Below are 26,489 nucleotides of genomic sequence, written 5' to 3' on the forward strand. Positions count from 1 at the left end.
AATATTTAACATTATACCATAATATTTAACATTTCATTAAATTAGGAAGAATGTTTCGTGCAAATTTTATTCAGTAGAAACTTATAATTCAAAATTCCTAACTTTCCCCTAATCATAATTGGAAAACGAAAATTAAAAATTAAACTATACCATTTACCATTCATTTCATCCATTCGCTATTCTAGAAATAAAACGATATTCCGACAATCTATCCCCATACAATTTCTCTTAAAAAAGCATTCTGATCACCATGGTGATCAGGCACGGTGATCAAATGCTTTTGAAGAGGACAAGAATATTTCCATTGGTTGGCCGGCCGAACCAGTCAAAATATCCTTTGTCCGCGGATAAAGATTTACAGAAAATTTAGAGCCAAAATGTAAAATATATTTAAAATTCACGATTTAAAATTTTCTATTGATATTGCTAAATTTTATTTTAAATTTAATAAAAAGATTAGTTTTTAAAAATATTTATAAATGGATGCAATGAATAGACAAAGGTAAAATCTCTGAAACTTAAACTAAATTAATTCTTTGCATATATTTTTAAAATTTTAACTTAAGAACAATTAAAGGCTAGAAATTAAGATGAAGATAATGCATGCAAAATAAATCTTGCAATATAAAAATTGTTCTCAAACATTCAAATTAGAAATTTGTTTAAAGACATTTCATATTCAATTAATACTTCTATGCAATTATAATTTAATTTTCAAAACTCGGGATTCTTTCATGTGTTCCAATACAAGATAACTGCAATATTTTCAACCTTATTTCAAACGATTAGAAAAACCAATATATTTGTTAACAATGCATCTTCCTACATCGTATACACAAGACAGAAACATTTTTCCTTTAAGGAATATTCCATACATTAATCAAACACAAGTACATATTAAACGCCACATATTAATAAACTTGTAGATTGAAGCTCTGATTATCGAGATTTCGAGATTGATAACTAAGGGAAATTTAATGAAATTCATTTACATAATTGATACTAGCATTACAGAGATCAAAATCCAAATTTCGTTATAGATACAGGAATGAAACACCTATTCGAATATGAAGGATTCTTTTATAATCGTCATTCAAAATCACAAAATGAAGATTTAGAAATAAACAAGGTCAAGAAATGGCTTCAGTTACAACGAAGTGGTTCAGTTTTCTTTATAAAATTGGTTTGTAAATGGAAAGAAATTCTGCCGATATAATAGAAAGATTACAGTAATGAAAATCCAAGATTTTTAAAGTTGTATAGTGGCAATCTGTCATGTCAAACAATTCTTATCAAATTTAGTAATAACAAATATGTTCTCAAATGCAATTTATATTATTATTTGCGAAAATTAAATCTAGGTTTTGTTACAAATTTGTTATACCGCTGTTTTTATAATATCCGTTTCTTCCATTGAGTCAATTAGTTCCGTTTGAAATTTGCTTCTGAACATATTGATAATATAAAAATTCAAATATAGTCTTCGTCCGTAATTGAACTGTGCAGCATCCGCACTCCAATATGCGCTTGATGAAGGGTCCAGGTATTGTCTTATTCCAGGATCACATCGACGAAGGCGTATTCTTAACAGACACCTGAAGGGAATATTAAATATTTTAAATCAATTCAATTTCAATACCAATTCCATTGAATGTCAAATATCATTAATATTTCTCATAAAGTGTAATCCAAGAATATGATTATAGTTGAATAAATTGCCTATTTAATCTTTTTAAAGTTCATACCAAGAATTAAATCCTAATAAAGCTATTTGCACTATTTTAATTGCACTTTTAGAATTTATCTAAATATTTAAGTTATTTATCATAGTAAAAAGCCTTTTCCTGAAAGTTTCGAGTATGTATTATTTAAGATAAACTGTGATGACTAATAACTTTGCTTAATGAAGGATTAATAAACGTTTCTTCGCCAACCACCCTTAAAATACTCTCCAAATGGACGTCTTATATACAGATACAATGAAATGTCGCTTGAAAAGCATTTAGTTTTCATTCTGTGGGCAGAAACCAAAATATTGGGATTTTCACATTAGACTCTTGAAAAAACAATGCAATTAATGCCCTTACCAAGATAATATATTATTAAAAATAAGGAATCATTGAGAAGAGGAAATTGAAAGTCAATAGCAAATAATTTTATGATCCTTGAAAATAAGTTAATCCGGAAATAAAAAGATTTAAAAGAAACGCAATTACCCAACATTTCACGTTCTGTTACTGTACGTGAAGCGGCTTATAGCAGAGCAACATTTTAGTGGTGAGGAGGACTTGCAGAAGGCTGTCACATGGTAGATTCATTCTCAATAGACCGATTTCTACAGACACTATAGTTGCAGAAGTTGATCTCGGAATGGCAAGCGTTTCAAATTCGACGATTCCCATATTGAGAAATAACTGGATATGCTGCTTCTGTTTTGCTGGATATTTACAGATGATTGTGGTTTGTCTCCTTGCAGCTTACTGGAAATTTGCCTTCTACAAGAATAAAAAGGATTAGAAAATGTCATGTTCATGCTATTTAATTTGATTAAGAATTCGAATGTATACTTAGATTTCCAATATTTTTACGTCATCAGTAGTGAGTATTTCATAGCATCCAGCTTAGTTGATGTCAGATCAGAGCATGTGTGGAGCCAAGAAAGCAGTATCTTCTGGTGATAAGTGATAAACCTGTAGTCAGCAAAAGATCATGACTATAGATCAAAACCTATTCGGAATTATGTTTAAAAAATATTAAGTTATAAGAGGTAATAAGTCAAATTATAAACCTATTTTACATTCGTAAAGTAGGTTATTTAATGATCAAATGTATGAATGAATATATCCTATATTCATTTCCGTATGACAATTACCGAAATTCTTGCAACATGCCGATATCGCTTCAGAATCATTCAGGTAACTTTCTTCTGTTGAGAAATAGCTGGAAAGCCCGCTTCTGTCTTAATAGAAGCTTCCACATAAATTATATGTAGTTTGCCTCCGCATGGCTTCAGAAAACTTGCTTTCTAGAAAAAAATATTTGAAAATGCCATGGCGTTTCGATTATTTCAAGTAATTAATAAGATTATGCATTGATTGTATTTCAAATAATTCAGTAACTGAAATTTAGCAATGCAAGTATATAGTCATTTTTGGCGACTATTTTATAATATGCAGCATAAATGGCGTCAATTCCAAAGCTATATGGAATCACGAAATCCTTACTACTTCATGGATGGATAACATGTCTTGATTCAGAAAAAGACATTTAATATAAGCAGTAGGTACTCCAAATTTTATATATCTATAAAAGCAAAATGATGTACATTGATTATTAAATTGCAACTTTACCAAATTCTATCTATATTTTAGTACGACTATTATCAGTTCTTGCAACTTACCGTTATCTCTACGATACCATTCCGAGAAAATAAATTTCTCGATCACCCAGATTGCTGGTAGAGAATTTGTCAGAAACTGAAGTAGTCGCTACAAATGAACATTGAAATATCGTCATTAAGAATTTTATTTAATCAGGTGTACATGCATTGACATAATTAAAAATAAAAAAAGCAAAGTACACAAGAATTCATTTCTTTTGAAGCTATCAAACGCTGGCAGCATTTTAAATATATTTGTAAAAAGATCTAAACTTGTTATTGATCATACTAATGTGTTGGTTCGAGAATCTTTCGTGAGCTATGCAAATGTTTAAAAACATAAGTTTTGCATTCAATTAAAATACAGTCGATAACTGTCTAATGAAGATCGCTGTACAGTTTCTCCACCAATCTTCATTAAATGCTCTTCAAATAAAAGCCATCATAAAGCGATAAAATTAAATTTCGTTTGAAAAACATTCATTTATTTTATGTAAGAATCCAACTGAAATTTTGTTCATTGAGGTATTGAGACACTCGGGAAAGCGTTTTATACTTATTAGTTGCATATATATTATATCTAATTAGGAGTAATAGGATTAAAAATGGATTTTTTACAAATTAACAGTAAAATGCTTATTCAGAAAATCAGATCCTCTATATCCAAAAGCTTTATGAAACAAAATTACCTGGAAATATTTCTTGTTCTATTTCTGCACATTAAAAAGGTTTCTGGCCTGGCAACATTTTACTTGTGACGAGGAGACATGCAAAAGGCTGTCGCATGTTGATTCCATGCTCTGGCGATTGATTTGTTCGGTCCCTCTACTCACGAAAGATGATCTCGGGATGGCACGCGCTTCAGTTCCTCTGCTTTTCTATTTTCAGAAATAGCTAGAAATTATGCATCCGTTTTAATAGATGTTGACGAGTAATTATGGTTTGCCTCCTTGCAGTTCAATGTTTTCTGGAAAATCAAATAAAATGGTTAGAGAATGTCATTTTTGTGATTTCAATATTATAAATAAGAAACGAAAGGATACTTGATTTTCCAACATTTCAATGTCATCTGCAGTGAGCATTTCACAACATACATCGCAATAGATGTCGGTTCATAATAAGTGTGGTAACGGAGACAGCAATCTCACTTTTAGTGTAAATGGGGACCCTTTATTGAACAAAAGGTTACTATGCATCAAAATCTAATCCAACCTACATATAAATATTATAAAAAATACAAAGTTTAATTATATAATAACCTACTTCACATTCGTCAAGTTATTTAATAATGAAATGAATAATTATATTCTATATTCATTTTGATATGATAATTATCAAAATTCTTGCAACTTACCTCAATTATTCTGAAGGATATCAGTAACACTAACCAAGTCTTATTACGTTGATAAATAATTGTAAATTCTGCTTCTGTTTTGATAGATAGTTTCAAGTAGTAATGGTTTGCTTCCTAATTTAAGAGAAATTTTTTAGAAAAATATTTGTGAATACGATGGTCTTTTGGTTATTTCAGATAATTAATATAACTATTAATTCAGAAACTAACTATATACATGCGTTGCCAAAATGGGTCATTTTAGTGAGTATTCCATCACATTCAGCAAGAATGCCGTCAATTTTGGACATATGTGGAATCTCGAAAGTTAATTACTTCATGGGTGGATAGTACGTCTTTATTCAGAAAAACAAGTTTAATATAGACAGCATGTGTTCCAATTTGTATATACCTATAAAAATATAAAGTGTACATTGTTAGCTACAATTTAATAGTTAAAACCTCTATTTTGGCATGACAATTATAAATTTTTGTAGCTTATATTTATCTCTTCGATACTATATTGAGAAGAAGTTTCCATATCATCCAGATTGCTGCCGAATATGTGTCAGATATTGAAGAGTCACTCTACAAATGGACATGGGCACATCTCCAATAAGAACAGAAATCTTATTCCATTATTTAAATCGGATATACATGCAATAAACACAATAACATTTTTTGGAAGTTAACAGCAATTTAATTCCCAATTGATAATCAAACTACTCTCAGTATTTTAAATGCATTTGTAACATGTTAAAATAGTTTTATTTATCCTAGTGTTAGTTTCTCAATCTTACGAAGGGTATGCAAGCCTATTATTTTAATGACAAATGTTGCCATCAATTTATTAATCCTCCTTTTAACAATCATTGATTATACTGAAGATTACAGTACAGTTTTCCCTCCGAGCGCCATCAAATATCCTCCAAATAGAAACCAGCGTATAGTGATAAAATGAAGTTACGCTTGAAAAACATTCAATTTTCATTCTGTCAGACGACAGTTGAACTGTTGTGGTTTGACATATTTAGACGTTATAAAAACACTGCTTTGTGATCATAATGACCTACATATACACATCTCATTAGGACTAATATAGGATTGGAGATATTTTTTTTCAAACCAATAGTAAAATATTTCATTCATCCAGAAAAATTCTAGGAAAGGCAAAGACTTTAAAGAAAGAAATTTACCTGGAAAAATTTCTTGTCCTCTTTTAGCACTTCAAATGGTTCCATCCAAGGTAGGCAACATTTTCCTGGTGAAGACATTCAGAAGGCCTTTGCATGCTGGCTCCATTTTCAGGCGATTCATTTATTTTATTCTTGCATTTGCAGAAGTTGATCTCAGAATGGCAAGAGATTAAATTTCAGATATTTACGTTGAGAAGTAGCTGGAAATGTTACATCCGTTTTGATAGACGTTTCCAGGTAATTGTGATTTGCAACTTTATTAGCTTATGGGAACCTGCTTTCTAGAAAAATAGAACGATTAGAGAATGTCGTTTTTTGAAATTTTAGTATTATAATTAAGAAGCCTACTATACTTGTATTTCAATATGTTGATCATCTGTAGTGAGTATTTCTCAGCATCCAATATACTTGATGTCGGTTCAGTTCATGGGGGGGGGGACCAAGGAACCCTTTTTCATGGCGATTGGTATTCAGCAAAAAGGTCATTACTATAGGTCGTCAATTTTCTAACCTATGCATACTTAATGTGCACATTAGTAATGTTGCAATTTAATTATCAGATTGAATGCTTATATTCTATAATCTGGCATGATAATTGTCAAAATTCGTTTAACTTACCGTTATCTTCTATAGCATTCTGAGAAAGTTTCCTAATCGTCCAATTGCAAGTAGAGAGAATTTGTGACAAACCGAAACAGCAGTCATTCCATAGACTAAGATTGAGGGATGTGTCATTGTTCCTATTATTAGCATCTAATGTATTCGACAATAAATTCACATAATTCGACAGAAACCTTCCGGTATAAGTGAAACATTTTAAGTTTAAGGTAACTCCAAGTTTGTTATATTTACTCGCCTAATTCACCTTTTGCTTGTACCAGCTACTACTAAACAGAAAAGTCGTAATGATGCTCTCTGTTGCAGCAGACAATACCAAGTATCGCCTATGTAATTGTGGCAATGTCACCGCTAAAAGGCCGCTTCTGCTAAATATCCAGACATTACGAACACTTCTTCCGTACTCAATCAGCATATCAAAAGTATAGATTTCTACGGAATTCTGAAAACTTGGAAACGATTCAAGAAATTACGTTAATCTTTCCAATACGGCATCTATTCAAGCTATGGTGGCGAATCTTACGAAATCAATTTCGGTTAGAATTTTTGAACTATAGTTTTTAAGCCGAATTTATTCTTATGAAATCGTCTGCTCATTTTTAAGGCGACTGTTTCTATCGTTAATAAGTTAAAAAAATACAAAATTTTATAACTTATTCACTCAGTTTGTTATGAACAAGTTTACTCTTAAATAAAATATATTCAAGACAACAATATTTTCCTCAAGTTTTTTTAGCATATCTATTCCTTCTCATAATGCGTTTAGCATATCTAAATAGAAAACTATAAAGATTGATTCAAAATTGTTCAAATCGTTCAATTGAAATGAATAATTTCATTTTGAAACACTTAATTTATCCCGAATGCTTCATCCAACACATTTCTTAAAATTCAATCCTAGCTCTATTTTTGCCGATTTCTCCAGATCATTCAATTGCAATTTAAATATGTTCATATTAAAAATAAATTTGCATTTAAATTTTTTTGTTTACTTGCAACATGAAAAATAAAAACAAAATAAGTTCAAAACTAGCGAAATATTTCATCAAGTAGGCTGAACTATTTTATTAAAAAGATAGTCGCATCTTAAATATTTGTACATTTTTTTATGGCAGATTGAGATAGAATAGAGCCAGACTCTGTGAGATAACGGATGAATTGTTACTTCAACTATAAGAATGATGAATAGGATGATTCAATTGCATGGAATAGCAAAACATTGAGGCTGACTGGATTAAAACTTACATTATAGGCAGTAGAGGGAAATTCTCTCCGAGAGTAAAAGAAAGAAGAGAAAGTGCGAATGACTTCAGAACATTTCGAAAAAATTGTATAGAAATAGGTCATGGAAATGCAATTAGTAAATTTCTGAATATTAAAAATTCCTAATTAATTTTTGAAGGAAATAAAACATTAACTTTTTAATTAAAGATTTAGAAGTTTTGAAATGAATCTATGGTTAATTCTTAATCAACTACCCTTTTTATAAGGTCTGGTTAAGCAAACGTATTCGAAGAAATTAGATATTTAAAGATTGCTATTAGACATTTCATAGAATTTAAATTTAAGAGTTGGGAAGGATTTTTTTTATTAAGCTCTACCACGAAGAAAATATAAGGAATATCACCAGTAAAGTCGCAAGAATTTTATAAAAATTTTATTTTATTCAATCCACTGAAGGATTAAGTGCTGTGTGTGTTCTTCTCATACTATAAAGAAATTTCGAATTATCCGTCGGACACAAAATGAATTACGAAAGTTGACTAATATGATTCCAATTCAGATTGATTCTATGAAACACCGTCACAAAAAGGACCTCGACAATTAAATCTATTTAATTAAAAACTTCCTCACAGTTTCCAAAACCTATAAATTAGTGAAATTCAAATACAAAAGTGCGTTTAATATTAACAAAAGTAAAGTTTTTATTATTTAAAATTCAGTTAATTTTAAAACTGAGTAGACATTCTGTTCTTCCATTATTCCCAATGGCTACTGGCGTTTTAAATTCTTAACCGATGCCCCATTGTTTCGTCCTTTTTTCCTTCCAAGACCAAAATATTCTTCACGAAGATTAATTTTCTAAGTTGCTTTCCTTTAAAATTCTAATTTCCAGAAATTAATTCAATAATTCTTACAAAATCACACACACAGGCCACATTGTCACCACGATGACTCCATCTCATAAGCACACACACTGGCCACACTACAATCACAATTCATCTCGCACACAAATTTCCTACACCGCCTCCATACGACGACTCCACAGTCTCGTACACACGATTCCACATTTCTCGCACTCATTACCCACGCCACCAAACAACGACACGATTCCACATTTCTCGCACTCATTACCCACGCCACCAAACAACGACACGATTCCACAGTTCTCGCACTCATTACCCACGCCACCAAACAACGACACGATTCCACAGTTCTCCCACTCATTACCCACGCCACCAAACAACGACACGATTCCACAGTTCTCCCACTCATTACCCACGCCACCAAACAACGACACGATTCCACAGTTCTCGCACTCATTACCCACGCCACCAAACAACGACACGATTCCACAGTTCTCGCACTCGTTACCCAAGCCACCAAACCCGACACGATTCCACAGCTCACGCACACCCAACAAAAAGCTCAGAATCCTCGCATTCATTACCTAAGCCACCAAACCTAACACGATTTCACATTTCTCACGCCGGCACCCCCACACAACCAGTCCTCGGCTTTCACATGCATTTCTCACTCATAATTGCATACAATATCCAATTACGCGATAAGCGATTATCAGACATTTTTGCTACCAGGCCCACACCACAACTTTTGAGTATGAGCAATTAATCCACAGCGCTTTCGCACCACATTACAATAGAGTCGGGACTAGCATTGTACTTGCCTACTATGATCTCGCACGGTTTCTGTTTCACATACAACTATCTCTTAAGTATATTGATTTAACTCCATCCATCGCATGTCAATATATATCAATGCAATATTTCCCATTCACATAATGCACCTCTCAATCTGAGGATAAAATGCATCCTACAGCCCAAGTTCGAAAAATATTTCTATGAACATTTTATGCCCAAATCGATTACATAAAATGTTCAAAAACCAAGGGTCGATATTCCTAGTTTTGATGAGATATCGAGTTAAAGCAGGCTAATAGTAATGCAGGATTTGCGATTTATTCAACAGCCATAATTTTGTAGATTCCATGCAAAAACTTCCAACATTCTGCTTAACTCACCAATTTATAAATTTAAAAACATTCCCATAATCGGGACAAATACTGACAGCTGTCAAAACCGGGTCATGCACTTTGATAGCTTCGTTGGTTACAATAAAGGTGCATTCTGAAAAGGTGGATTACGTTTAATTTGTATCAAGTCTAAATACGATTTCTAAATGTGAAAGCGATATTTGGATGCACGAATCTAGTTTTATTGCATCTTTAGTTTCTATGATTTGATATTAAAAAATTACCAAAAAGTGAATACAAGATCAAATATATTTTCTCTAAATTTCAACAAATTAAGTTTATAGTTAACCTAAGGGAGCTGATTTCAAATCAGACACTGTTAAATTGAAATACACTTCGATTGAAATGTTAAATTGCTCATGTAATAGCATATCATAAAATTGGCCGTTTGGATACATAAAGATAGATATTCATTAAGTCAGCAGTAAGTATACGGCACTAGTAAAATATAGAATGTTAATATAATATAGATTTGTTCGATTAATGGGAACCAATACGTAGGACTTTAAACCATTTCACATATAAGAAGACTCACATGCACATCGAATGAATTTTTAACTCAGAGTTTACAGGCAGAATTGATAACCGAATAAAAAATTCTGAACAATTTCTCGATAAAAAATTAATTGATGAGCCAAACATTTATTTTGAATGCATAACTGCGATGCACGAAAGATACTTCGTTGAACATCAAACATTTGTAAACGAATTTCTGCATTTTTCAGAAGAGTTCTAAATAATGTTATCCATCATTTGGAGTTACAATGGAAGCAATCATTTCAAAAATATATTAGCAGCCAAAAATGTTGATTATATTAAATATCATTTCTAATGTGCAGATTTTGATAATCCAATTTTTATCATTTTAATCGATACATTTTAAACTTGGTATAAATCACAAGTTTACGATATCATAGCACCTTTTGAATCTTTGTCCATAATTTGTAAAGACTTCGGGTTCCAAGGTTACGCTTGATGAAACTTCAGAATCGTCCAGTTTTGTTGCAATCACTTCGGTCTAAACATTTTAAAAGACACCTAAAATGAGAAAAAAAAAAATTAAAATAGAATACATCTATCAATGATATGAAATAGTAGAGAAAAGAGCTTTAGATTCAGGAAAACAAGTTGCTCAAGAATTTTTAAAGATCATAAAATTATGAAACCATTTTTCCCACTGGATCTTGAGTGGTGCAATCTATTAACCCTTCGCTCACAATGTTTGACAAGTTCCTCTATTAACAGTATTTAGAATTTAAAACAAAAATGTTCTCCAAACGGACTTTATAATAAAAAAAAATGAAGCTTTGCATTAAAAAAAATACGATTTTAGTTATGGATTGTTATATTTTAACTTTTATTTATTATAAATTTACGAGTGAGAAATTATAGTAACAAAATAATTTTAATGGAATGCGTGATAACTAGTTATTACGCAAACGAAATATGAAAAATTACACATTTTGAATTACTAAGAGTAATATGTGATTTCTACAGAGAGAAAGTTTTATAGATTGCTCCATTCTCAAGGAGTCGATATCTATATAAAGAAGTCGATCTCCGAGTATGACAAGAATTTCAATTCCGATTGATCTTGTGCCTAATTGTAACGTAAAATGCTGCATCCATTTTAATAAAGTATTTTTTAGCTTCATTACTTTATTAGACCTTCGGGAAATTTGCTGTTTTGAACGAACAAAATAAATTTGTATCCAAATATCCATGTTGTTTTAGAAAATTTACAATTCAAAAACTTACCATGCCCTTGAATTCCTGATGTTTTGATGTCATTGACAGATAATTACGCACATTCAACATCCTTAGTGTAAATTGCCGAGGTACGCAGAACCAAGAAAACAGTTGTCCTTGTGGTGGACGAAAAGTCTTCATTCAGTAAGATGCACTTGTATAGGTCCCAAGTTATTCAATCTATGAATATAATAAAACTAATATTTTTAAGTTTAAATTACGCATGAATGAAGACAAATGATTATACCCTGTCTTCATTTCAGTATAACAATCACCAAAATTCTCGAACGCCGTTATTCGTTTCAGTACCATTCTGAGAAAATACGTCCTGATCAACAAAATTATTACAATTGACTTGTCAGGAGCTGATTAGTCACTCTACAGAGGGAAAATGGCGATTTACTTTTATGTAAATATCATTACAATGTATCGTCTACAATGTTGCTACTTTACTTCAAATGGAGGTGAATTTGCTTTATTGAATATGAACGTTGAATTTCACTTGATTTAAAAGAATTGAATCCCAGAAGCTTTCTGCTGTTAGTAAAACCGTGTAAAGGGAAGGTAACTTCACGTTCCTATGGACATTACACAACTTGGTTAAATTCATTGTTTTGGCGTTTAAAAGTAATTTTAGAGGAGCATGTTCAAGGTAGAGAGCCCAAGTATTCCTCAAAAACTGTCCTCGTCGTCTTTGTCCATTAGTAGAAGACAACTTAAGAAACAATCGTAGTTTTTCATCTACCGCACTAAATCATATATAGTCTATACAGTTTGGGTTTCTAAACAGTGAGACGATTTGCGAGACTAAACAGTGAAAATGCGAGTATTTCTCCCGTTCTCAATCAACGTACCAGATGTTGAGATACGAATGCATTTTAAAAAGGTTTTAAAACTTAATAGATAAGAGAATTGTCAGAAGTGATGAATTTCCAAATGAGTAAGAATGCCTGCATAATAAGAAAAGAGAAATATACTAGAACTTAAACATCTCTTCAATAAAATTATTTAAAAAAATTACAGGCGAATTAAAAATTTTAATTATCCTATACATAATTTTTAAAATTTAATCTTATTCATCGTCCTAGTTAAAATTGCTGATTTTTTTAGACCCATTTAAAGAAGTTCGTGAAAGCAGAAAATATCCCATGTCCATTTTGTTTACTGAGAACGAATCTGGTTTCAAATGTAGGTAAGTAAATAAAATTGCAGTTCTTTTCAAAAGACTTGCTTTTGCTCCATAACTATATTTCTCCAACTATTGATTTAATACCCTCTCCTGTTGAATCAAGATTCGTGAATTTTATTCATGTTGTACTCAAATGTATCACTTGCATCCTTTTAATAAGTCGAATTCAAAATTTGAGCAAAATCGAGTGAAGAAAGTTGTAGACCATATCAAATTAGGGCGACCATATATTAAATCGTCTTTAATTACATTTTGAACTTGATACTCAACTACCAGGTTTTACAAACTATTAACTGGATTTTGGATATTTCTCCAATTTACTTTATAAGCTACGAATTCCAGAATACGCTTGATAAAAGGTGCAAGATGATAGTCATGTCGTTATATTCACTTCTACGTGTTAGCAGGTATCTGAAAAAATTTAATATTTCAATTAGAACAAATATGAATAGATCTATGAAGAATGATAAAATGCAAAGCGCAAAATTAAATTTTGCTTTTTAAACTTGAGAAAATAATTCTAAAATAAGAATTGAAATTAAATTACATTATTTAATCAGACAAATATGCATTCAACTCCCTAGTTAAATTTTTAAAAAAATCCACTTCTCTGCTGGTAATCACACTTACTGGTGTTTAAATATATTTTTAAAACAATTTATCTAACATGTCTTGCTGAAGTGTTGGCTTCTAAATGTTTCTTGGACTGTCCAAGTATTTATTTTAATTACAAAAGTTGAAATTAAGTCAATAATCCTCCATTTAATATTCTGTTATTCTCAATATTAAATTAAAATACTCACTGCCACCTGTCGTCAGCTGTCGTTCAAATTCAGACCATCATGTAGTGACAAAATGAAATTTCGTTTGAAAAACATTCCACTTTCATTCTGTAAGAGAGTAAGTGGAATTTTGTGGATTGTCATAGTTAGATGGTTGAAAAAAATTGTTTTGTGATCTTAATGAACTAGATGTACATCTCATTAGAACTAATATAGGATTTAAAAAAAGCTTTAAAAAAACAAACTATAAAATATTTCATTCGTTCAGTCAGAAAATAAGTTTGCCGAAAGTAAAAGAATCAAAATTACCTGGAAACATGTCTTATTTCAATACAGTAGAAAGTTCTTGGCAGGACAAAAGTTTCATTTTGAGAACGACGACTTGCAAAAAGCTTTCATATGCTGGCTGTTTCGTAGGCGATTGATTTATTTAATCCTTACTTGTACAGAATTTGACCTCCGAATGGCACGTGCTGCAGTACCACCGATTACAACATTGAGAAATTGCTGGATATGCTGCTTCTGTTTTGATAAAGGTTTACAAATAATAATGTTCTTCCCCTTACAGATAAGGGGAAATTTGCCTTCTATAAGACAAAAAAAAAAAGCGATTAAAGAATGTTATTTCTACAATTTTAGTATTATAAAAAAGGAACCGACTATACTTGGATTTAATATTTTGATGTCATCTGTAGCGAGTATTTCATAACATCCAGCTCAGTAGATGCCAGTTCAGAACACGTGTGGAACCGAGAAAGCAGTCTCACTTCTAGTGGAGTGTGGTAAGGCTTTATTCAGCAAGAGATGGCTATAGATCAAAACTTATTCCAATCTATACAATACTTAATATAAAAATAGAAAATCGGTTAAATTATTAATCTACATTACGAATGTATTAAGTTATTAAATAAAATGAATAATATCCTATAATCATTTTGGTATGACAATTATCAAAATTTTTGCAACTTACCGATATCGCTTCGGAATCAATGAGGAAACTTTCCAAGCCTTATTCTTGTGTTGAGAAATAGCTGGAAATATTGTTTTTGCTTTGATAGATGTTTCCAGGTAATTACGGATTGCCTCCGTATAGCTTAAGGAGAACTTTCTAAAAATAGATTTGAAAATGCTATGTCTGTTGGGCTATTTCAAGTAATTAAATAATTTTAAAATTTATTAATTATATTTGAAATAATTTAGGAACTGACTGCATACTTCCATTGCCAAAATAAGTAGTCATTTTTAGCTAGAGTTTCACCACATTCAGCATAAATGGGTTCGATTCAGGACATATGTGGATTCATGAAAGCCGTCTTACTTTAGGTGTAAATAGGAAGTCTTCACTCAGAAAAAGAGCAATTATATAAGCAGTAGGTTTTCCAACTTGTATATACCTATAAAAATACAAAAAATGTAAATTAAACAAAGTTACAGTTTAATAATCAAATCCTGTATTCATTTTTGTATGGCAATTATCAATTCTTACTACTTACTAATACCATTATGAGAAAATATTTGCCATCATACAGATTGCTGATAGAGAATCTGACAGAAACTGAAGTAGTCACTCTGCAAATATGACACTTACACATCGCCTATGAAAATATAAAATTTTATATTATTAAATCAGATATACTTGCATTCAACCCAAATACAATTTTTTTTTTTAAGTTAACAGCAATTTAATTCTCTATTGATAATGTAACTACTCGCAGTATTTTAAATGCATTTGTAAATCTATTTTAACATGTTATTGATATTACTAAAGTGTTATTTCCTTAATGGTAGTAAGTTTATGCAAGTGTATTTTAAAGACATAAAAGGAGGATTGATAAATTAATTCAACAATCATTGATTATACTTAGGATTACAGTACTGTTTCTCCGTCAAGCGCCGTTAAACGTCCTCCAAACAGAGAGCACTATATAGTGACAAGATGAAATTTTATTCGAAAAACATTCAATTTCCTTCTGTAAGAGTGCAAATAATGTTTTCTGGATTGAAGTATTTTGACGTTAAAAACATTGCTTTGTGATCTTAATGAACATCTCATTAGGAGTAAAAAGGCTTGAAAATTGTTTAAGAAGCAATAATAAAATGTTTCATTCTCCGAGAAAATAAATTTCCGGGAAGCGAAAGACTAACAGTATTACCTGGAAACATTTCTTGTCTTGTTTTAGCACTAAGTGGTTCGTTACTTGCCTGGCAACATTTTCCTGGGGAGGACGGCTACATGCAGAAGGCTCTCGCATGCTGGCTCCATTCTGTGGCGTCTGATTTATTCGGCCCTTTACAGAAATTGATGTCAGAATGGCCCGTCTTTCGATTCAGCCGATTCTTATGTTGAGAAAGAGATGGGAATGCTGCATATGTTTCGATAGATGTTTCTAAGTAATAATGTTTTCTCTCCTTATAACTTGCAACTCATTCGACTAGAAGAATAAATAAAATGATTACAGGATGTCATGTTTTCGCAATTTTAGTATTATAATCAAGGAACTAAATGGATACTTAGATTTAATATTTTGATGCCATCTTTAGCGAACTTTTCACAGCATCCAGCGTAGTTCATGTCAGCTCGGAACACGAGAGAGAACCAAGGAAGCAATCTCACTTCTGCTGGCGAGTCGCAAGCCTTTAGTCGGCAAAAGGTTGTTAGTGTTCTAACCTATATATACTTAAGTGTCCACATTAGTAAGGTTACAATTATTTAATAATCACATTGAATGATTGTATTCTATATTTTGGCATGATAATTAACAAGATTCTTTTAACTTACCATTATCTATCATTCTGATGTAGTTTCTTGGTCATCCAAATTGCTAGTTGATAGAATTTGTGACAAAAACTGAAAAAAAGTCATTCCATAGACGAGGGTTGGGGGAGGGTACCATTGTTCCTATTAATAGCATCAAATACATTTAATAATGTATTCACATGATTCGACAGAAATGTTCTGGTGCAATGAAAGCAGTTTAAATTTAAGCAACTTCAAGTTCCTGCTATTTTCACCACCAGTTTACATTTATTCTCTTCCCAGCTACTATTAATGAACAGACAAACCAATGATGTTCTTCTGTAGCAAGGGACATACCAAGTATTTCCTATATAATTCTGACAGTTATCGTTGCCAAAGAGCCACTAGTATGGAATATCAAGAAATTACGAATATTTCTGTTATTCTCAATCATCATACCAGAAGAGCAGATTTACACTGAATTTTGAAAGATTTCAAATGAATTGAAACATCTTCACGCAGAATACAGTTATAAGATGAAAACTTCCCAAATCAATACGTGCTTCTACAATAAGTGAAATTCCCTGCTGTTAAAATTGGATATTTGATGCATGATTTCTTTTCAAGTAATCTTTACAGACCAATTTCTGTTAGAATTTAATTGAACTAAATTGTTTGGTTTTGAACTGGACTGGATTGTTTGAGTGTTTTTGAATTCCAGTTTTTACACTAATTTTATTCTTTGTCTTAATGGAACTCGCTGGTCTTTTTTGTAATAGACGACTTGGCTATCTGTGCAGAAATTTTATTTCCCAATGACTACATCTTGCTTATTATAAATACATTTGATTTTAAATTCGGCCTTTAAGATCAGTATTTCACTTTTTACATGTATACCCGATCCTTAAGATTTTATTTCATTACCATCGCTTAGAACTAAAGACAAACAAAAATCCAGTTTTTTTTTTTAAAATCGGCCCCAATTGTTTAATCTAATTCAATTACATTTGCAAAAATTCTCTAGCTCCTTTTGTCAACTTTATCCATTCATTCATTAAAAAATTTAAATTCGCATTCAATATTTCATCGTTAAAACTTCTAAGATTTGATGTATTACAATTCGAAAACGGGTTATATAGAATTAAAAATATTGTTTATAAATTCGGTACGAGTAGCAATTTAAATATTTGCTAAATGTACTAAATCACTAATTTTTTGACATAGTTACTATATCAAAAACGACTTGTATGTTTTGCACCTCAAATATTCGTTTCTTATTATGGCTGATGGATTTGCGAAACTGAATCGAACTAGTCTTCAGGGAATATCAAACAAAATGTTCCTTCAACTAGGGGAATGGCAAACATATGAAAAGCCAAAACAACGAAGCAAGGCTAACTTTATTACAGGTTAGAGGAATCCATGAAATTCAAATGAAACAAATAATGATTAAAAATCACGAAGAGATTAAATATTTGGAGAAATTAAATTTGGATAAAATATGCATCATAAACACGTAACTGTAGCAGTATTGGACGACAAGAGTAGCGAGTTAGAATTCAAAAAGTAATTAAAAGTGAACATTAACACTGGGGTTCAGAGGGGATTTTGAAAATTAAATTGTTAAGAGACTGCTAATTTTTCTATTTCCATCTTCAGTAGGAGTGGTGAATGTAATGCTAAGTTAGTAATTTTCTTTTTATGAACTAGTATTTCTTATTCAGGTTCAGTCACGAAGATGATAAAATGAAACAAAAGGGGTTCTTGCCAGTCAAGCAAATTTTTTTTTATCTGAAGATGTACTTTAATTCATTCTTCCCATCATAAACTGCGAGTCGTTAAAATGCATGCCCTTTCTTTCCATATCATGAAGAAATTTAAGAATATTCTGCCATCAACATAAAATGGCATTTGATTAGACAAATCTAATCGCGAGGAATTCTATTACAAAATGAAAAGTTCAAGCTTCATTCTGGTTTGAAAGTCGAGTGCACGGTGGGAATGTGGTTACATAAACACAATTTTATCAGATAAAAATACAGAATTGGTGAGACTGCAAAAGAAAATATTCTTAAGAGATTAATAACCTCATTTTAAATCTTCGAACCGGTTAATTCCGATATATATTCTGTTTCTCATTTTACTTTTTCAATGAAACGTTTCGAACGATGTTCCTGAATTCTGACTTTCCCAGCATTAAAATATTTCCAACGAAGAAAATCGTTGTAATCAGCCTTAGATGAATGACATAAGCAATTCTTTCGCACAAAATTCTATACTTAGTTCTCTCACTTAGTATTTTACACTTCCCCCATTTTCTTTCACACTCACACACACTATCCATACAGCTATAAATCCACAATTCTCACATTTCCCACATCGCCAACATAAAAACAGTTACAATTCTCGCACCCATAAACGTATCCACGCCATCAACCCCACCACGAGTCTGCAGCTCTCTCTTTCATGCATTACCCACGCCGTCACCACCACTACGAGTCTGCAGCTCTCTCTTTCATACATTACCCACGCCGTCACCACCACTACGAATCTGCAGCTCTCTCTTTCATACATTACCCACGCCGTCACCACCACTACGAATCTGCAGCTCTCTCTTTCATACATTACCCACGCCGTCACCACCACTACGAATCTGCAGCTCTCTCTTTCATACATTACCCACGCCGTCACCACCACTACGAATCTGCAGCTCTCTCTTTCATACATTACCCACGCCGTCACCACCACCACTACGAATCTGCAGCTCTCTCTTTCATACATTACCCACGCCGTCACCACCACCACTACGAATCTGCAGCTCTCTCTTTCATACATTACCCACGCCGTCACCACCACCACTACGAATCTGCAGCTCTCTCTTTCATACATTACCCACGCCGTCACCACCACCACTACGAATCTGCAGCTCTCTCTTTCATACATTACCCACGCCGTCACCACCACCACTACGAATCTGCAGCTTTCAGGTGTACATCACAATGGCTTAATTCAACATCGAACCAAACATCTAGTTGAAAATGGTACGCAAAAGCTCGTAAATTACGATCCTAGTGCTGTTTTCCCATTTAGAAAATGGAATGCCGAGTTGATGCAGGATAGTAGACACGCAATTTTCTCAAGAACATAACTGCTAAAATTCCTTACAATCACCTGTTACATTTTGTACAGCTTAGTCTACAAATTTATCAGTATTAAAAAATTTCCTCTAAACATCGTACCTAACAATTCAAAGACTGACAGCTCGTAATTTTGAGATGACTTTGCTTCTTTGATAATTCATTTTAACTCAACGAAAAGACAAATTAGACGTTGGATTAAGTATTATTTGTATCGAATAATGTAAAACTTGTTTCATATGAAGGATGAATTAGTGAATAGGAATTAAAAAATTGAACATTGATATTTCGATGCAAGAGGACTCGAGGGCACATTATGGGACATTTCCTTTACGTTATTACGGTTTTCTGTCTTAAATTACAATTAGATTATTCAAACTTCCTATAGCAGAAACGATACCAAATGCATTTTCTTAAATTTCAATCAATAAAGACTCGAAATTTAATGATAAGGGAATTGACTTCATAGCGGGAATGGTTTAAATAATATTAGAGCCGAAATGTTACGGTAGTTCATTAAGCAATAACATGTAAAGAATTTTAGAGTTCAATAATTAAGATAAATACTGCGAAAATGGCCATTAAATAGTACTAAGTAAAGAGTGCTGACATGCATACTAATAAATGTTAACATAATTTATGTTTAACTCAAACCGGAATGAATTACCTTAATTTTAATAGCATTAAAATTTCAAACCAAGAGAATGGCTGAAAGACATTTTAAAGCAATACATGACTAATTATTTCAAACAGCAAGGAAATTTTGTTTAGGTTAATGAGCGGCAATTTAAATATGCCTAATAGATAGCATGTATGGAATGGTTAAGTTCAATTCTTTACCTATCGTTAGTATTAAACAACTAACCAACGCCTTATAAAACGATAGAAAATTAGAATTCCAACGATACTTTCTTATATTCATTTGCCTCATCTAGAGTATTAGAGAGAAATTTACTTAAGAATTAGTCAAAAGTTAATTTCAATACTACTGTCATTTCCGAAAGCAAATCAAAAGTTTTTTTTTTAATTTCTTGCCAATAATAATTGCTATGGTTTCATTATCATTCATATGTCATCTATAGTTTTACTAATATATTCTTAAGTATTTAACAGTTTTAAATATATATTCAAGAATTTTATTTCTCCATCTATAATGCCAAAATTTAAGACTTCATTATTTAGGTGGTTTTTCATATGCTTACCATTTACTTTGTTCGAAAAACATTTTATCTTTCATCCTAAAAAAAAAAATTCTTTGATTCAAACATCAAATATATATATTTTTAGGTGCAATTCATACAGTCGCCTTTTGAAAAAGTAATTGAATCTACCCGCAGAATAAACAAAATTTTTTTTCAAGAACTTAATTTATGTAATCCGTGATTTTCCATAACAATTCGCAAGCAAAAATTTGAAAAGCAGCACGCACACTGAATGTCATGAATAAATCGATTCTATTTGAATAAATTGAAGCCATAAAAAGGCTGGATTCCGTGGAAACAAAGTATTGTAAATAAGTTAGATAGGAAACTTCAGATGAATTAGACATATCCCGAAATGAAGTGACAGAACTTTATTAAAGTTCTTAGAAGAATATTATAATCAATACTAATTAAATGAGCTAGTTCACTAATCAAATATTGGCAATGGACTTTACTTCTGAACCAAGAATATAAATAAAAAATTCCAACTTAATTTTAGATTTATTCTGAAAAATCTACCACCACGATTTAAATATTGATATTAGTAAAATGCTTTTTAATTTCTAGGGAATTTCACTTATCGCAGAGTTAACTGCCTCTACGATTTCAATTTCATAACTAGACTCAGTTTTCCATTTAAGAATTAGTAACTTATTGGAATGAAGAATCTGAACCTCTGGTTTCTGAATGAGCAAGGAAGAAGTATTCTAATCATCAAATATCCTACAGAGGTAGTTTCCGGACAGCTAGATACCACAATTATATAGACATATACCTGGTTAGTTCAATACAACAGAAGGAAATCCACATGAAAATACTTTCCTCCGTTAACCATAAGTGACATGGCTTGTAGAAATAGTGATTAGTATTACTTTTTGATGTCAGCTTGAACTGGAACAGGATTTTCAATTCCAAACTTGGAAGAATGCCACTTGCTGGAACGATGGTTTCAACTTATGCACGATTCATCACATAGCAAGTGTTGGACATAATGATGCAGATGCCGCTTCTACTTTCGAATACAAATTATCGTAAGCAGAAGAGCTGTCAAAGATTATGGTTAATCGTTGCGCAGATAATTAATGGTCAATATTTGAGTTAACAGAACATTTAAAAAATGATTTAAGGAAATTTGAAAAATATTTTAATTTAATTATAAGAATATATTAAGTATCCGTATGTACAGAAGTACAAACAATTGCTTTGAATGAGAAAAATCTGGAATTTTAACAATTATGAATCATATTTAACACTAACTCTTTGCAATTTTTACGATTTTTTTTATAGTTGAGCAGCAGCTTAGATGGTAAAAGTCAAGTTTAATTTGATTTAATCTTAATTTAGTTGAATTATTTAATTTTATATTAATATTCTATTTGAAAGTAGATAACGTATCTGATAAATTTGTACTGCAATCAGAATACAAAAGCGTCATACGAGCTGATGCACCTTCCTTAACCAAGTAACTTTTGCACTAATGGAAGAATGATAAATTACGAACTAAAAATAATTTCATTAATACGGGTGATTCAACAACTACTAATTGAATTCAGAACAATTAAATATTCTATATTAGAGTAAATTCACAAAGCAAACATTAGAATGTCATGAAAATATGCAAGCATTTTATTTTACAGAAATGCTCTCGAATTACATTTTACATTGTGCCATAAAAATGTGCTTACATTAACATCTTGCTAAGTCAAGAGAAAAAAATGGTCCATTGAGATAAAAGTAACAATGCAACACAGAATGGAAATTGATACATAAACGTTTTTAAAACTTCAGCTTAATAGTCTGAAGCTAAGAAAAGCATGGGTTATTGAAATAAGAAAAGCGCATATCTTGCATTGCATTGTGGTTCTCTTATGTATTCAAAGCAATATTGTTAAACTAACATACTTTCCATAAATTGCGAGGTATAATCGTGCCATTATGCACAAAACGCAACGCTATTCAGACAAGCGATTGGACCCGTCTCTATGAAGACAAATTTTACTCTTTTTAGAGGAGCAGTCTCTGACAAATAAAGTCCCCCCTCCAAAACTTTAAATGATAAATCTGAATTTTCGGGTGTATTAAAATAATTGGAAGTTAATGCCCTCAATAATTTTAGAACATTTTGCATAAAAATACAGGAACTAAAGTATTAACTTTTCGCTTATATCAATTTTATTATGAATTTTCTTTCATTTCAGTTTTTCAAATTTAATTTTAAGAAATCATAATATTTTACACTAATTAAAAAATAAATTCTTTAAGTTCATGAAGTCATTCTCTTGTTTCCACTTTTAAATCTATAAAAATGACAAACTTTGGATAGGCATCAAAGAATAACTTTTACATTTATTGAAAACGGGCTGGTTTTTCTGTAAAATTACTGCATAGAAGGCAATGACTGAGGTAACACGACTAGACGAAGACAATACAGACGATTCAATTCCGAAATACTGTGATACAATTTTTTGAATAAAGGTTCAAAATTTTAAGAGAGTTTTTCCCAAAACAATGAGGCAAATAATCATTAGGGATTGAAAGTGTTTGAAATGAATAAAGCAAATTAAAAAATACAACTTCAGGTAGTATTTGCTAGTAATAACCGACAAGAAATATAATGAAAATAGAAAGCGACTTCAAATAAACAATTCTAAAAGGAATACATTGTAATGCAAAAAAAATATTAGGTTACCAATTCTATAAAGGAAGAATTTTTTTGGCAGAAAAGAATTTTAATGTAAAGTTCGTAATACACAATGCATTGTAAAATTTAACTTTTGAAAAGTTATGTTTACAATAAGACAAATTTGTACAATTAAATGCTTAAATTCAACTATTTTTATGCAGAGTGACTTGCAGTTTTAATTACCAAACCATTAAGATAAATCAAAAAACATTCAAGACAGTCGTAGCACACTTTTTGAAAAGGCTATATTGTTGAAATATTAAATACTTTACGTATTTCTACGTATTCTATCTTCGTCAATCTGAAAACCTGAAAGTAAACGAACTAAGTATTTTTTGGAAACACTTTATAGGAAACTTTACTTATTGGTTAGATCTACTTTTCTAAGCAAAAGAGAAGTTTTAAATTATCATAGGTTTCATTTATGAAACATTCATACACAAACTTAAAGTCCATTCTAATCAAATTATTTAAAATTTCCTCTGATGTAAAGTTTTGAAAAATAGTCAGATTTAGTAGAAGTGGCCGAACGAAATACCGTCACATCGTGACGAAATATTATAACTTGCATTCATTTTTCAATAATGAAAACATCCATTATAACTTCTTTCAACGATTCTCATAGTTTTTATTTCCATAATTATAAATGAAATTTTTTTTGAAGTTGCAATAAACCTTTTTCAAATAAGATTTCATTATCTTTTTATTACTATAAATAAATGAATTTTATGAATTCCAATTCTTAAATACTTGAACTATAAATATAGATTAATAATTATGGAGCTTTTATTGCAATGGTCATTCCGATACATTTCCCCGTCAAAATATACAATTCTTGTTATTGGACATACAGCTATGGTTTGGAACAATTACAATAAATAGAAATGACTGCCTACTAAAAAGTTTTTTTCTTTTATCAATGACAATGCCGAGTTAATTCGATATTTTCAAGTTGGGTAGTCTCAAGCAGATGAATTTGAGTTCGTCATCCTCAGATTTTCCAATATAAGAGTATCATTTTTGCTACTTTTATTGTGCAGAATAAAATACAATCATTTATAACTATCCTAATAAGTGAGTGCTATATTGAAAGTTCAGATGAACTGAAAGGCTCTTTAGCTAAATTTCAGACGTTTCTAAAATCAACATTATAACACTCAGAATGAAAGAGCAAAGAGAACGGAACTAAGCTAACATATAAATCAGATAAAGTGTTTAGAATATGTGTAATATCGATTGCCTGAAACATTAAATTTCTTTTCTTCTTGACAATTAAATAAATCTGAATCCATCATTGAAGTAATTACCCCATTAATGAAGTGCTTAGATAATAGGAAAGAAGTTTTTGAATAAACTATGGGTTATCGAGTATTGTGCATACTTTTGCTCCAGATACTGTTTTTAACCATAAATATAATTCAAAATTCTTTAAAATAGAAGCAGATGGTCACATGCAGCTATGAAAAATTTGTAGTTATGAAGTAAATTATTTGTAGTAATCAGCCACAAAACTTTGTGGTAATCTTGCTACGTAAAATAACAGTTCAATCAATAATGGTTTCATTTGTAGTTATTCAAATGTCAATCTCTGTAGACAAGAAATTGTTGCTTCCGATTTAAAGTGTTTTATGAACTATTCTCCGTTTTTGCCGAGCTTTGATAACAATAAAATCTTACGTGTCGGAAGTGAAAATTCACATTATATTCCATCAAATAGATAAAATTTTAATTTTAGAGAATTTCTGTAATATACTTCAGTACAAATTTTACTATTTTCAGCACAAAATTCTTTAAAATAAGCAGAATTCCCATGAGTTAATAAAAAAAGTGACTTTGCTTTCAGAATTGATTTTTTAATTTATTGACCAAAATATTACATTTAAAATATTTGTTTGACAATTAATTTTAATATAAAAAAATCATTCTGTTCGCTCAGCCAAAACAAAGTTCACAAAAACAAATAATTTATGTTTCAGATTTTATATTTGAATGCTTTAACAAAGAATTCCCAAAGCGGTAACAAAAACTTTTCTTTCAGAGTTAAAAATTTATTTATTCTTCTAGCGAACGAAGATGTCATGTGTATAAAATTGATCTTTCGCCAGTTGCATGGATTAGGGAACACATTTAAAAAAAGAATGTCCGAGTTTAAAATAGTTGCAACATTCCGATTTTTCAAAAAAAAAAAAAAAAAAAAAAGACATTTAATGTAAACGGATATTTTAGCAAGAAAAAATATTCTACAATAGACGTAAAACGACAAAACAGTTTATATTCATTATTAGACTTAAACTAATTTGAAACAACAGAACTTACCATCAAAATACTAAGAAGTTGCTTAATAACGCAAAAGATACTAAATTATAAAATATATCTATCCCAGCACAATTCAAAATATTCAAGGTTTAACAAAAATCATTTAAAAAAATTATTCTAGCATGCAAAGAACTACAAAACGAAAACTGATCAATCTTTTGAAACTTTTAAATAGTAAAGATATTGACGTGTTTTATAAATCCTTCTCTTCTTCCAAAGATCTATGCAAGGTGGCTCTGCAGCTAGCTTGGATATTTCTTTTAAATAAAGAACAGTTTTCCAAATTTGAACCCGGAAGAAGCACGCATAAAGTATATGAATGTTGCTTAAAAACCAATAATTATTGCTATAAATTTAAAAATAAATCTGCCAGCTTTGGTTGAATATTAGGAAAATGTGATAAAAAGATTATTTATCTTTCATTCAACAAATGTCATTATTTGAGGAATTTTTACTTTAAGAACTGTAAAAAAAAGAAATGGTTCCGATGCATAGAGGTCAATGAAACAACATACTGACATCTGATTTTTTTAAATGTTTGCTTATCCTCTCTGAAACTTTTGAATAGACTTCTTAAGATTCTCAGAGTATATGTTTTGAGTTAGGAACATATTTTAAAAGTATAAGGCGAATTGAATTTTTTTTAAATAATTTAACCACTCATTTCATCATATCTTTATATCACTGAGTTGTTACTAATATCCCTTTTTTTGATGAAGATAGCATTAATCTGAAATAATTTAGGTCATTTCATATTTTTCAACTTAGTATTTTAGATTCTATCATTTTTTATATGGGATGGACCTTGTAATTTTGAGCTCCGATGATGAGCGTAATCCCTCTTGTAGTCCTCTCTCTCCAAAATTCTGCATATTTGCAATAGCTATTTAGCGT

At 30.9% G+C, this 26,489-nt stretch overlaps 2 long non-coding RNA genes across 12 annotated transcripts; both read right to left on the reverse strand.

The window, feature by feature from the left end:
• Nucleotides 1-850: 850 nt before the first annotated feature.
• LOC129968181 (uncharacterized) lies at nucleotides 851-7,772 on the reverse strand. Of its 8 annotated transcripts, none has more exons than XR_008784392.1 (9): nucleotides 5,909-7,772; nucleotides 4,734-4,847; nucleotides 4,436-4,547; nucleotides 4,069-4,346; nucleotides 3,401-3,488; nucleotides 2,873-3,025; nucleotides 2,589-2,690; nucleotides 2,217-2,495; nucleotides 851-1,595 (listed from the first exon to the last, which is right to left on the reverse strand). It is a non-coding gene; the product is annotated as an uncharacterized LOC129968181 (long non-coding RNA). The 8 variants fall into 8 exon arrangements; XR_008784387.1 differs by having other exon boundaries at nucleotides 4,436-4,591; XR_008784388.1 differs by having other exon boundaries at nucleotides 4,423-4,591.
• Nucleotides 7,773-9,873: 2,101 nt separating this feature from the next.
• Nucleotides 9,874-25,726, reverse strand: LOC129968136 (uncharacterized). Of its 4 annotated transcripts, XR_008784371.1 has the most exons (11): nucleotides 25,596-25,726; nucleotides 16,300-16,419; nucleotides 16,032-16,197; nucleotides 15,674-15,952; nucleotides 15,014-15,115; nucleotides 14,736-14,914; nucleotides 14,491-14,628; nucleotides 13,830-14,362; nucleotides 13,542-13,628; nucleotides 11,559-11,729; nucleotides 9,874-10,838 (listed from the first exon to the last, which is right to left on the reverse strand). It is a non-coding gene; the product is annotated as an uncharacterized LOC129968136 (long non-coding RNA). The 4 variants fall into 4 exon arrangements; XR_008784373.1 differs by having other exon boundaries at nucleotides 13,830-14,352; nucleotides 15,674-16,197; XR_008784370.1 differs by having other exon boundaries at nucleotides 15,674-16,197.
• Between the last annotated feature and the right edge of the window lie 763 nt (nucleotides 25,727-26,489).

This window comes from Argiope bruennichi, chromosome 5 (genome assembly GCF_947563725.1).
Source record: "Argiope bruennichi chromosome 5, qqArgBrue1.1, whole genome shotgun sequence".
NCBI lineage: Eukaryota > Metazoa > Arthropoda > Arachnida > Araneae > Araneidae > Argiope > Argiope bruennichi.